Source organism: Centrocercus urophasianus, unplaced genomic scaffold (genome assembly GCF_019232065.1).
Source record: "Centrocercus urophasianus isolate 14NV4802_14NV808 unplaced genomic scaffold, USGS_Curo_1.0 seq_14, whole genome shotgun sequence".
NCBI lineage: Eukaryota > Metazoa > Chordata > Aves > Galliformes > Phasianidae > Centrocercus > Centrocercus urophasianus.
In genome coordinates this window covers 49,360,214-49,372,487 of record NW_024884586.1, presented here as the reverse complement: position 1 = coordinate 49,372,487, position 12,274 = coordinate 49,360,214, and the positions used below count along the sequence as shown (strand labels likewise).

The 12,274-nt window shown below is 48.8% G+C and overlaps 1 protein-coding gene across 5 annotated transcripts in view; it reads left to right on the top strand.

Moving 5' to 3' along the window:
* The first annotated feature begins 52 nt into the window (after nucleotides 1-52).
* The window catches only part of KTN1 (kinectin 1), a 70,083-nt gene continuing 57,861 nt past the window's right edge, over nucleotides 53-12,274 (top strand). For 4 of the 5 annotated variants that reach the window (XM_042813435.1, XM_042813434.1, XM_042813433.1 and 1 more), the window contains exon 1: nucleotides 53-122. The gene's annotated coding sequence lies outside the window, so the exon portion shown is untranslated. Of the gene's footprint in view, nucleotides 145-12,274 lie in introns of all 5 variants that reach the window. The other variant, XM_042813432.1, reaches the window with a different exon arrangement.

Genomic DNA, 12,274 nt, shown 5'->3' with positions numbered 1-12,274 from the left:
GCTGGGGACGTGCGGCACCGCCTCCTCCTCCTCCTCCTCCTTCCCCGCCCGCCCGCTCCCTTCCTGCCAGCCAGCGCCGCGCAGGCACCAGCCCGGCTCCTGCACTCCGGCCCCGCAGCCCGGTGAGTCCCGCCCTGGAGCACGGTAGGCCCGGCCCGGCCGTGCGGGGAGCGATGCGGTCCCGGTGCGACCTGCGGGGCGCTTGGTTCAGGCCCGGCCGGGCTCGGGGCAGGTGCGAGCGGGGAGGCCGGGCCCAGGCCTCCGTCGGCGGCTTCCCAGCAGCGGCCTCGTGGGGCAGCGGGGCTGGAAGGGAGGGAATGAGGGCGGGGGGGGGGGGGGGGGGCGGGGGGGGGGGGGGGGGGGGGAGCCGGCTGTCTGTGTGTGTGTGTGTGTGTGTCTGTCTGTCTGTAGTAACCTTAAAGCGGCCGTCCTGTGGAAGTGAAAAGGGCGATACGGAGCGTTCGTCGCTGCGAGGGGAGGAAGGCTTTTCCCCTCGTCACAACGTGCGCCCAGCCCTGCGTGGCGGGGTGGAGGCAGCACGGCGTTTATCGAGGGTGTTTTATGGGGTTGGGGTGCCGAACCCCCCCGGCGGGTCCGAGGGGCCAATTTCTCATGAATGAAGCTCCATCTAAGGCCTTGTGCTTTGGCCCAGCTAATTCCAGCCCGCTCCTTATTTTAATTAAATGTACATCGTTAAGAATAGCACGGTCTGGTATCTTTTTGTGTTAAGCGGTGCCCGATGCTGCTTTCAGTCTGATCGATTGGCAGCCCGTGTGAAAGGCTGTGCTGCGTACGGTCACGAGTGGAAGAACTGAAAGAAGAGTGTCTCTCCCACTGTTGGCTTCTGCGATGAGCTGATACTTCACTGTAGTCGTTCTCTACTTAAAATCCTCTTTCCCCCTTTCTTTTCAGTACCTCCATCGCCGCCTCTGCCACACAATGCCCATATGGCATTTAGCAGGTGTAGCTGACAAGTCCTATTTAACATCTCCTCGCATATGACAAGGCAGAAATCTCTGGTAGGAGCTCGGAGTGCTGTGGAAGTAAGAGGGGATCCTCAGTTGTGTTCCCAGCTGCACGGCGAGGTTCAGGCTTGCAGTGCCGCTGCTCTCCTTCCCATAACTGTGCTGTGATTCCCGTCCACCAGCAGGCTATGCAACTTGCTTTACCACATATTTTTTCTCTTGCCTCATATGCTGATGCTGCTTTCTGTATGCTGTGATTAAAATAACTTTTGTGTGTAGTTGCAGTGGGGAAGGGTTGGGGTTTGGATGCAAACGCTGGTGCTCTGTTTGAGTTACTACATACATACCTTTTTTGTTACATATTTTTCCCCCCTCCTTATCTAACCAGTTTCAAGAAGATGCTTCCTGCTGTCAGAAATAGCAGTAGTAGAAGGGTATGAAGTATACAGCTAGTTGTTAATTTGGTTCTTTATACCCCACTGTCATAAAAACCGTACTTTGGATAAATTAGTCTGCTAATGACTGCTTCTGAAACACCTTAAAGGGAAGGGAAAGGCTTGATCAGGTATGTGTCAAATTGTCGTGTTAACCACAGAACAGCCTGCCCTTGCATCATCTGTTCTGTCTGTCTGAGATTCTGGCTCAAAATTGTCTAATCATTGCTTGAGCATTGGCACCATAAACCTGGGATTGACAGAATCCTTCCAGAACTGAAATTCTGCATGGATTTCAGAGGCTGTGGGTGTAGCTTAAATACACTTTTGGCTGAGACCCTTACCCTAAGGATGTGGCAGGAGAGGGCACTTGTTTTATTTTAAGCATCGAGCTTGGTTGCTCCTAATCCCTTCCCCTTTGCTGCCAGCACACCCGTCTCTCACCACTGACTGTTGAGAACTCCAGCTCCTGAGTTCCATCCCCTGGGTGAGCAGGGCAAGTGCCATCCCAGATAATATTGTAGCAGGAGGGCCCTTCCTGGAGACAGCATGCAGTCTGGTGAGAGGCTGGGGGCAGAAGAAAGCCCTCAGAAAGATCAAGTTTAGTTTCTTAGTGTATAGGAAACGTCTGTGTTGTGAGTGCTGCTTGTAATATAACTGCTTTTGGGGTAAACTTGATCAGTTTAGTCTACGCTGACACCTCAGGAAAGCTGCTCCAGAGCCTCCTGTAGGTCTCAGAACAATTGCTGTGCTGCCAGCCTAATGCAGTTTATGGCTGGTTTGTATAATTTGTGTTTGTTCTAGCACTGCCATTTGGTTTAAGCAGTTGTTTTCCCTCCCTGAGGCAATTAGAAGGAGCAGTTGTATCCCCTCAGAGCTGCTTGCTCTGATAGGGTAAATGAGTCAAAGTCTTTATGTTCCTTTCTATCCTCTCATCAATATTCTTCTTGTTTCCTTCCTGATAAAAATCTTTTACCCATCAAAACCTTTTTACTAGAAAGGGAGTTTTATACATTTGTATTTAGTTCTTAAGCACCCCGCTCAGCTATGTTGGCAAATCAAGCATGGTTGGACTATTCTTAACAAAAGGAGTGGTTTGGGGGCCTGCTCCCTGTCGTAAGCTCCCAAACATTCTGGTGTTCCTCGGGTGATGATTTCGGGCTGATGACACAGGGGCTAAATCTGTGCCAGGCAGATCACTTCTTGTCAATGACTGTGCACCAGCTGCACAGATGATAGATCGGAGGGCTGCCTGATTGTGACTTGCAGGACAATCTGTTTCTCCTCTTGTCATTATATGAGATGGCCAAACAGATAGAACGCAGGATGTCTTTAACTATATATGTATTTATATTGTAGAAGCTGAAAATTCTTTTCCTGTTTGCAAGTCTCAACTCCAGCTGGCTGCAGAGAGATGGCTGCTTCTGAGCGTTGAAAACTTAGCAGCTCTTGCCAGGGTGAAGCCTTCAAAGTAATGTTTTATAAAATGTGGACTTGTTGACACTTCTTGAAGGTTGCCTCTGCTCTCTGACTTGGGAATGCTGTGCCTTCTGCTGTGAGCATTGGCTGAGAGCAATGGGATGTTTGCTCCGCGGCGCTTAATTGTATCTTTTATTTCCAGTTAGTTTGGAGTGGGAGCAGCGATGGTTGCATCGATACGTGCCTGTGCTGAGCCAGGCTGCTGCAGCCTGCAGCCCATGCGGTCAGGATCTGCAATTCCTCTGCAAGGTTTTTCACACAGGAGCAGGAGCAACTCGTGGCCGTTGAGGTGCCTGCGCCTCAGCTTTGTCCTCCCTTGGTTGCCACACTGCTGCCTGTGCGCAGGAGCGCTGCTCTTTAATTAGATTATGTTAGAATGAATAAGTGAATTTGAATAAATGAGCTTATGGAGGCACTCTCAGGTCAGCTTAGGCCCTAAAAATAGGTGCCGGGCACAGGACAGGCTTGGTGCAGTGTCTGTCAGTACAACGACATTGAATGGAGATCGCCTGTGAATGCAGAAATTCTGCTGCCTTGCTGTCTTTCTGGCCAGGATGCTCCGGCGCCTCGTTGGTATGAGAAATGTCAGAACGTGCTCAAATGTGGGTGTTCTTTAATGGCAGCTTGGTGGGATGCTGGAAGGGGAAATAACGGCTGTGGAAACTGTACTAATCCGAGGTGCTGAAGAATGCAAATCTCATGATCCTTTTTAATGCTTCCCATCTAACTGAAAAGGTGATTTTTAGTAAGGCTTTTAGATGCTGCTGAAACAGGGGAAAAAGAGAAAAGGTCTGTGTTAGAAGTATGTACGTGAGAGCTCTGGGAGGCTCCTTCTGGCTCTTCCTAACACAAATATGAAGAATATTGTTTCTATGTGATGCAAAGAAGTAGCTCAGGAATGTTGAGCCTTCGGTTTTGCTGTGCAGCGTTTGGGGGATGGGAGGGAAGGAGGAGCAGGAAGGATGAGATTTTTGGGTTAATCACAAGCAAAAGAACTACTTTCTTTGCAGTTCTCCCCCTTGTTTTATGTAACGTGCTTTGTTTTTGTTAGTGCTTCATGTCCTACCTCGCTTATCAGCGTTCACAGCTCTAAATTCCTCTTGCTGAGCAAAATTAGCTGCAGTTTGTTCCCCTTGTCTTTCAAAGGCTTATGTGGAAGAGGAGCAGCTTTCTCACTTTTCAAGTTGAACTTCATCTCAGCTTGCTCTGAGGCTGCATAATAACTCAGAGAAAGTGTCTGTAAATTAGCAGCGTTGGCAAGCTACTCATTTTCCTGCCTTAATGATCCCTATTACAAATGGCATTGTTCTCCACCAGCGGTACCAGCAAACTGCTGCTCTCACTGTCAGCTGCACAGGACTTTCACATCCCATGCAAGCAAAACAGTGAACTCTGCAAAGTGACACATCACAGGGTTCTCCCAGCAGTGGAGGCAAAGTGCTGCTGCAAAGTCCGAGCGTTCACAGTGATCTTATCTTCAGGCAAGGTCCCAGTACTGGAAGCAGTGTGCAGGCTGGCACCTTCCTATGCCAGACTGCTGACCCTGCTGTCTGCTCTGCACTGTGCTGGCTGGAGCTGCTCAGGGCTGGGTGATGCTGCAGATGACTCTGGAGCTCAGGCACGTTGCTACCTGCTGCCCTTCTGAGGGAAACAGCTCTGTGCTGTGGAATCGAGGATCTGGAACAGAGTTGCTGGTTTTCTTCAGGTTGAATGATGAGTTGAGCATCAGGGAAGGCTTTTTTGCTGTGTCAGAGGAGGTGTTTTAGTGTTGCTCAGCAAAACGTGACTCCTCATTTTTGGGCTACACGTATTGATTGAATGGCTGACCTCAGGCTGACTGGTGTCCAGCTCATGCAGCGTTTGCGAATGACCCAGGAGAATGAAGCTTTGGGATTACGTGGGTGTTGAAGGCTTTTAAGGATGGTGTATTTATGCCCATGATTCACGATGCTTCCAAACGTGATCCAGCTCCCATCCTGCAGAGGGGAAGTCCCTCGGTCCGGTGTCTGTAACCTCTCACTGAGCTGTGTCACAGCTACAGCAATATCAACCCAGCCTGGTTATTTTGGGCTCCTCATTCTCTTACATCCAGATTCTGATCCCCACCACAAACATTTCTTACAGCAGAAATGCTGGCTTCATTCTCCATTGCTCCTGGTTACTTTCTCCTACATGGACTTAAAATGGCAGGTGGGATATTCTAGGGCTGAGGCAAATTCTAGCACATCCTGCTCCTGCCACTGCGTGCAAAGGTGTCTTAGGTCTGCCTGCATCCTGTGTGAAGGAAGCTGCTCAGCCTGGGAGATGAAAGCATCTCCTCCTTGAGCTGTCTGGTGGTGGAGGCCGTGCCATGCACGATTCCAGTGCTGTCTCTCCCTGAGGGGTGTTGCAAGGAGACTGCTGCTGGCAGGGGCACTGGGAAGGACTTGTAATCCATTTGCAAGTGCGTAGCTGTCGAGGCAGATGATGACTAAGCTATTGCACAAGGTTCAGCTCTTTGGGGAGAGTGCCAGGATTGGGACAAATCATGACTGACTGATAAGAGAGCCTGTAATGTCAGGCAGCTGATAACTGTGTTGTTCCTGGTTTAATCTGACCACTGCCTACGACTATTTTTATTTTTATTTCCCCTCAGCCTGTTCACTGGGGAGTTCTGAGTTGAAAATCTTCATTCAGTGAGGCCAAAACTGGCGCAGCCCGGTTCGTGGGAGGAAGTGAGCAGTTCCCAAGCTCTCAAGGCGAGTGCCCGGTGGCAGAAGTATTTCAGGGCTGTGACTCAGCTGCGCTCCTCTCTCTGGGTCGGGTGGATTTCTTCCTGCTGGGAACCCAAACCTGCCCACTGCAGCTCTGTCTGAGCGCCCTGGCACACTCAGGGAGGTTGGAGGTTCCTGCCTTCCTGTGTAACAGAAGGGAAAGTAAGGTTAGTGCCTGTGATTTTACATGTGGTGGAGTCCCATTTTCGGAAGGAAGCCCTGTGAGCAGGGATGTGGACCATGTTGCAGTATCACTTCTGCCCTTCTCGGTCTCATCAGCAGGCACAAGGATTACAGCAGGTTACGCACAGCCTTTAAAGGGTACTTTCAGTTCTGAGTTGAGCAGTGCTGTGGCGGAGGGGCTTTTCCTCCTGAGGCTGGAAGGGAACTTCTCTGCCTCATTAAACCCAGGGAGGAGGGCTCAGCCCATTCTCCTCCCTGACCAGGAGGTGTCTGTGGTGGTGATGTTGGGAAGCTGCTAGCAAATGGAGCACATGAGTGAACGTTGTATCCCAGCTCACACCTACTGACCTTTGCTTGGGTAAATACCTGTCAGGAGTATGTGCAGCTTACACTGAGATGAATTGATTAAAAACTGCTGCTTTTTCAATATTACCCATGCTGCCTCATTTTGTATGGCAAAGATCCACCAGAGCTTCACTTCTCCATATTCAGACTGACCGGAGAAGAGTTCTTGGCCCAATGTTTGCTGGGAAAGTGTCCTTGCCAATGACAAGCATTGCCCAAAAGAGGGACAGAGGCAGTATCTCAAAGCCTTGGAAACTGCCAGGCTTCAGGGAGGATTTGTGGAGTGTGTTAGGATTTCTGCTTGCTAGGCACTACCTTCAGTCCTCACTTGTTACCTTCCTTTAAGGTCACTTCCATATCCACAACCCTTGCTACGCTGCTGCTAGGATTGAGTTGCGTGCTAAATTTAGTAAACCTCTTTACAGCTTAGTGTGCATGTGTGTGTATGTAAAAACACATTTATTTTTGTTTAAAGTAGCTTTTAATGGGTTAGAGCCTGGTACAAAATGCACAACGGCGTGAGGCTTTCCCTGCATGGGTGGGAGCTCACAGGGTGGTTATAGGGTGATAGGTTGGCTCCCGTCTCCTCCTTGATGCACTTACACACGTGGATTGGTGGGAGGGTTGCTGAGGCATGATTACAGCTTGCCTGTGTGGGCTGCAGGCTGAGCCATGCACCGAGTGCCAGCTGATGGGTTCTGCTTCAAAAGTTGTAAAAGCCAATGAAAATTCTGGATGAGGTGTTTTCATGCCTCAGCCCCTTGGTTTCCTCTGTTTTTTTTCTTTTTTTTTTTTTTTCCCCCTCCATTCTTCCAAAGGAAGAATTTCATGGCTGTGTGTCTGGCATGCCTATTTCTTAATTGATTTCTTAATCCCCCCTCTCCATTTCAGGCTGCGGCAGCAATAGGGGTGTAACCAAAGTTGGAGGCAATTAAGTTTGCATCTGTGTGGTTGCTGTGAAATATTTATTAAATCCTTGCATGCCAAAGGAGGAGCAGACTGTGGGGCAGTAAAGCAAGGAGAGCGAGAACCCACAGAAGCATGAAGGAAATGACCTAAATTACTCTGCATTTCTTTTGCTGAGCATACTAGGGTTTTTTTTTTTCTTCATTATTTAAAGCAACCTGGCATGTTCTTAAGCCTACATGTTCATGGAAGCTGTAGCTCACATCTGAGCATGCTGATCAGTTCTGCTGATTGCTTTGGAGTGTTATGAGACTGTTTGTAGGGGACGTTTCCAGGGTGTTGGGGTATTGATTTGAGCTCAGATCTCTGATAATGACGATGAAATGCAGCTTTGTGATCACTCTTAGTCCTTATGGTCACAAGTGGAGGAAATCAGCAAACCTGTGGAGATGCACTGTGAACTCATCTGCAGTGTGGTTCTTGTTTGCTGGTAAGCCCCCAGTGCTAGGCTGCATCATGCAGTGAACTGGTGTGGGTACTGGGAACAGTATGCTAATGCTCAGAGCAATGCCAGCATTGCTCATCTATGGAATCAACATCCTTAGGGGGAAGATGGTCAAAGGGAGCTTCACAGCATGGCTCAGCCATAATTAAAGGGCATGAGGAAGGTGTGGAGGAGCCTTTCCTCTGGTGCTGGAGGGCAGCTGACTGCTCTGCTGCAGATCTTTAAGACCGTGTGCTGGAATGCTGTGCTGCTTCTTGCATGCATTGCTGTGCAGGAGTGATCTGAGAGCTAACAGAATGGTGTCTTGGTGCAGCTGTAGCAGTGGGGTGCCTGCAGTAGCATGGTAGGTGTTTGGGCTGGGTGATGATGTGAGCCTGCAGTGCCACCCTCTGATAAGTGGATTGCCTCCTGTCTTGAAGGAGAAACCCCAGTGCTTCACTGTCTCAGTAGAGAAATCACCCCAGTTCAGCAGCAGTTCCTTAAACTTCACATTGCTTTGAAATAGAGTTGAAAGTTCCACCTTATAATGCAATTTACACGTTGAATTACACTGGAGTAATTTGTATGCTGCTGATGCTGTGTGTAAGGATTGCTTGTAAAGCTTTTTGTTCCCCAACCATTCTGAAGCTTTTAACTAATATTTTCTAAGAGTATCAGCAGCTTAGCTGTGCCAGTGCTATCCTGTGCTGGGTAATGCCGTGCTTCAGGGTATGTGTGGAAGGAGAGCTGTGCTGGGGAGCAGCTAACCTGGCTGAGAAGTGAGTCTTGGTGATGGGATGCTTTGGTGCAGATGTCTGCTGGCTCAGAAAGTCAAAGCAGCAGTGTTGTGGCAAACCTGTCATCAGCTGCTGTGGTACAGATTCTGTCCTCAGTGTGCTTTGACCCATCCTCTGTATTTGAAGGAGTTTATGAATACAGCACAGGGTCTTAATCTTGCAATTGATTTTAGATGTAACGTGCAATTTGTAATAAAATCCAGCCCTCCCTTGCAGGTGTCGTTCTTAACAATGTAACCAGGAATTAAAACTCACTGATTGCTGCTAGCAAAGGACTGCTGGAGGCCTCTTGTATCCGTCACAGCACATCCCCTGCAATCCTGGGCTCTGCTTTGCCTCTGGCTGAGCTGGGAGCAGGAGGCTGCTGTGGGACCTGTGACGTAAAGGCTGCAGGCAATGCTGCTGCCACACCGAGCTGCTCGTTGCCTTGATGACTGAAAGCATATTTCCAACTTGCAGTTAAAAATGGCTAACAACAGGCCACAGATGCATTTGTTCCCATGCCAGCATTGTTCTCTGGCTTCAGCCCCACCCTGCGAGGTAAGAGTGGAGGAAGCTGGTGGCTGGGTATGGCACTGGGGGAGCTTGGAGCAGGGAGAGCAAGCAGTGCCAGCCCAGGTTGTATGAATCCTACTGCAGTTTTGTGTCTTCCTCAACCATGGCTGTGGGATGTAGTAATGGAGGCAAAAATAGCTGTGCTGATGGAGGGCTTCCCCAGCTGTGTGCAGCAGTGCGAGGCTGGGGGACTCGCAGCCCCTAGTTTGGAAGCTGTGCTCTGCGTGTTGATGATGCCTCTATTTAGATGCCTCTGCCAACTTGCAGGAACTCTTGACTTCTGTATCTCAGGTCTGCGTTCCTCCCATCACCTAAGCCTAAGCTGAGCCTGCTCTTCTAAAGTCGTGGGGTTGAGAACTGACTGCGTCCCCCTGAGTTTTAAACTCTTGGCATGTCTGAAAGCTTATTACCATTCTGTGAACTTTGGTTGTTCAAGTGCTGGTAGTTTTTTTCCCCACTTTTTTCAACTTGCTCTGTGTGTTATGAAGGGTGAAAAATGCTGGTTTCACTTGCCTGTTGAGCTGAAGAATTACCAGGACTTGAGCTGGAGCATTATCAAGGTTTATCCTGGGCGTAAGGTGTAGCAGTTGTGTTTCATTGCTGCCTCCTGATGCATTAATGTAGCTAGAGCTACGCCACATTTACAGTAACTTTGATGCAGCAATCACACCTTGTTTCTCTTTAGAGACAACTGAAATCCCTCAGCTGCTGAGATATTAACCTGTGCCTTGTCTCGAAACTTCAGGTAGTGAGAAGAAACCACATGAAAGCATCTTAGACAGATAGGATTTGCAATCACTTAAAGGATTTGATTTCCCCAGATGAATTAACAACTCTCCTTTAACCTGTTGCCTGTTTCCAAGGCAGGGCAATCGTGTTTCCCTCTAGGAACTCACATGGAGCATCTCTCTGCTGTGCCTTTTCCTTTTGTCCCCTGCTGTTCAACAAAGGGATCGTTGAGTTGCAGAAAGGTTAATGAAGTACATTGTTGTCTTTTTGTCAGTGGTCCAGTCTCTTTGTATAGCAGACTGAACAGAAATAATGGGAAAATTGCTGGTGGAGTGACCGAGGTTGTCATTTTGCAACACCGGGATAAAGACCTGCATAAGCTTTGGGATTCCAGCAGCCTGTAGGGTGGTGATTGCAAAGCCCATTGCAAGAACGTTCAGTGTTAGTTTCTCTGCTTCTTTTGCGTTTAACAGTGTCAGAGCTATGGGGATCTGAACTGTTACAGTACAGCAGTGGCTTCATTTAGAATGGTTTTATTACAATGAGCCTTCTGGGGCTTGGCAAGAAGGGGGAATTGTAGTCCTTAATTACGAAGTAGAGGAAAAACTGCAATCGGACAGACAGGCAGCAGACCAGCAGTGTTTGTGCTGTGCCATCCCAGTGCATAAATGACCAGGGCAGGCTGTTACTGCACTAATTGGCTCTGATTCCTTTGAGGAAGGGCTTGGAAAGCTCTCATTTTGGGTTATCACAAGGGTTCTTTGGGCTCCTGCCCTGTTGTGCTGAGCAGATCTATTCCCATGTTTTCCCCTGAGAGCCTCCAGTGGGGGCACAGAGTGCAGGGAGCGCAGGATGAAAGTTGTATGTTCTGTGCATATATACATGCAAAGCCTCGGGCTGCTTGGAGGGAGATGGAAGAAAACACGTAACTCTTTGCCTAGACTCAGTCTCTTTTTTTTTTTCCCCCCCTCCTTTGAGCTGCTGAGGCTACGTGGTGGCTGGCATACGTATGGAAGTGCATTCTCCTGTTGGGAACGTTAAAAATAAGCACTACAATTTTCCCTTTCCACATACCAAAATGTATTAATGCGCTGTTGCTTTGATTAGTCATTTCCTTTTCCTTTGTTCTTCTTGCAGCAGGGTAGGGGACTGCAGGCACATGCTTCAGTTCAGAAATTGAATGTTAAAAGGATTCTCCTGGGCTCATACCTGCCTTGGCAGAGGATGACTTCTGCTGTCATCCACTAAATACGCGTTTATGTCTTGGTGAAGTTGCTTTTATGGTATTCGTACTAAAAATATCTTTGCCTGATTAATTTTCTTTATAGGGGGAAGAAATTCTAGTAGGAACGAAGTTAATGCTTTTACTATGAGCGTAATAAAGCCTTGCAAGAAAACGTTGGTGACGTATTATAGGAAAACTTCCATGTTCTCTCACTTATGCTGAGGCTCCATCTTCCTTTTACCCCATTGCCTGTGCTCCCCAGTTCCATGCAAGACCTTGATTGTGGTGGAGCTTTGCAGTGTGACCTTGCTGGGGTGTGCACAGCCTGGCTGTGGGACTGCTTGGTTGGGTGGGGAGGGCCAAAGGTTAATTGGTTCTGCTGGAGAGAGTGCAGTGCTCAGCAGCCCTGCAGGGTCAGAGCCTCTGTGTGGCTCCATCAGCACCGCTGCTTGTGGGTCCCATGGGGTGAGTGGCAGGTTGGGAACAGCACTTCTTGTGTTGGAGGAAAAGCCTGTGAGTGTGCTGACACGTCCGACTGCAACGGCTGAGGGTTGAGTTAGGTTGTAATTAGGGGAATCGAGCAATAAATGAGAACTGTTCCTGTTGTGCTTGGGTTGGGGCAATCGCGGGTATGTATATCCCAGGAGAGCTCCTTGGCTTCTTGAGGGATTCCTTGAGTTGTGCAGGGCCCCCAGCATGGCAGGGATGTGGAGCTGTTGGAGCAGGTCCAGCAAATGGCAGGAAGATGCTCAGATGGCTGCAGTACCTCTCCTACAAAGACAGGCTGAGGGAGCTGGGGGTATTCAGCCTGGAGAAGAGAAGGCTGTGAGGTGACCTCATTGCAGCCTTCCAGTACCTAAAAGCAGCTTATATACAGAAGAGTAACCTTCAGTATGGTCTGATAGTGCTAGGATGAGGTGTTGTGACTTTAAATGAGGTGTTGTGACTTTAAATTAAGAGGGGAGCTTGAAGGTAGGCGTGAAGAGGAAACTCTTCAACCAGGGGACAGTGAGGCCCTGGCACTGCTGCCCAGAGCTGTGGGTGCCCCATCCCTGGAGGTGCCTGAGGCTGTGGGGCTGTGCAGGGCCCTTGATTTGTTCACTGCTTCTGCAGTGGGAAGGTAACACACCTGGGGCTTCTCCTTCACTGGTTGCAATCTCCTATATAAAAACCTGTTGTTTTTTCTTCACTTTTCTAAGTGAGCCTCCCAGTTCTTGGATTCCATTCATATTTTCACAGCAATCTGCAGAGACATTTTAAAAGGAAAAAAAAAAAAAAAAGCCGAGCTGAAGACCTTTTCCACTTTTGTTTCTGTCTCCTTATTTTACATTGATTTTTTCTAAATATAAGCAGGGTATATAATGCAAGAATGTATATTTAGGTAAACTTACCGTATGTGCTGGAAAAGGGAAGAGCTTT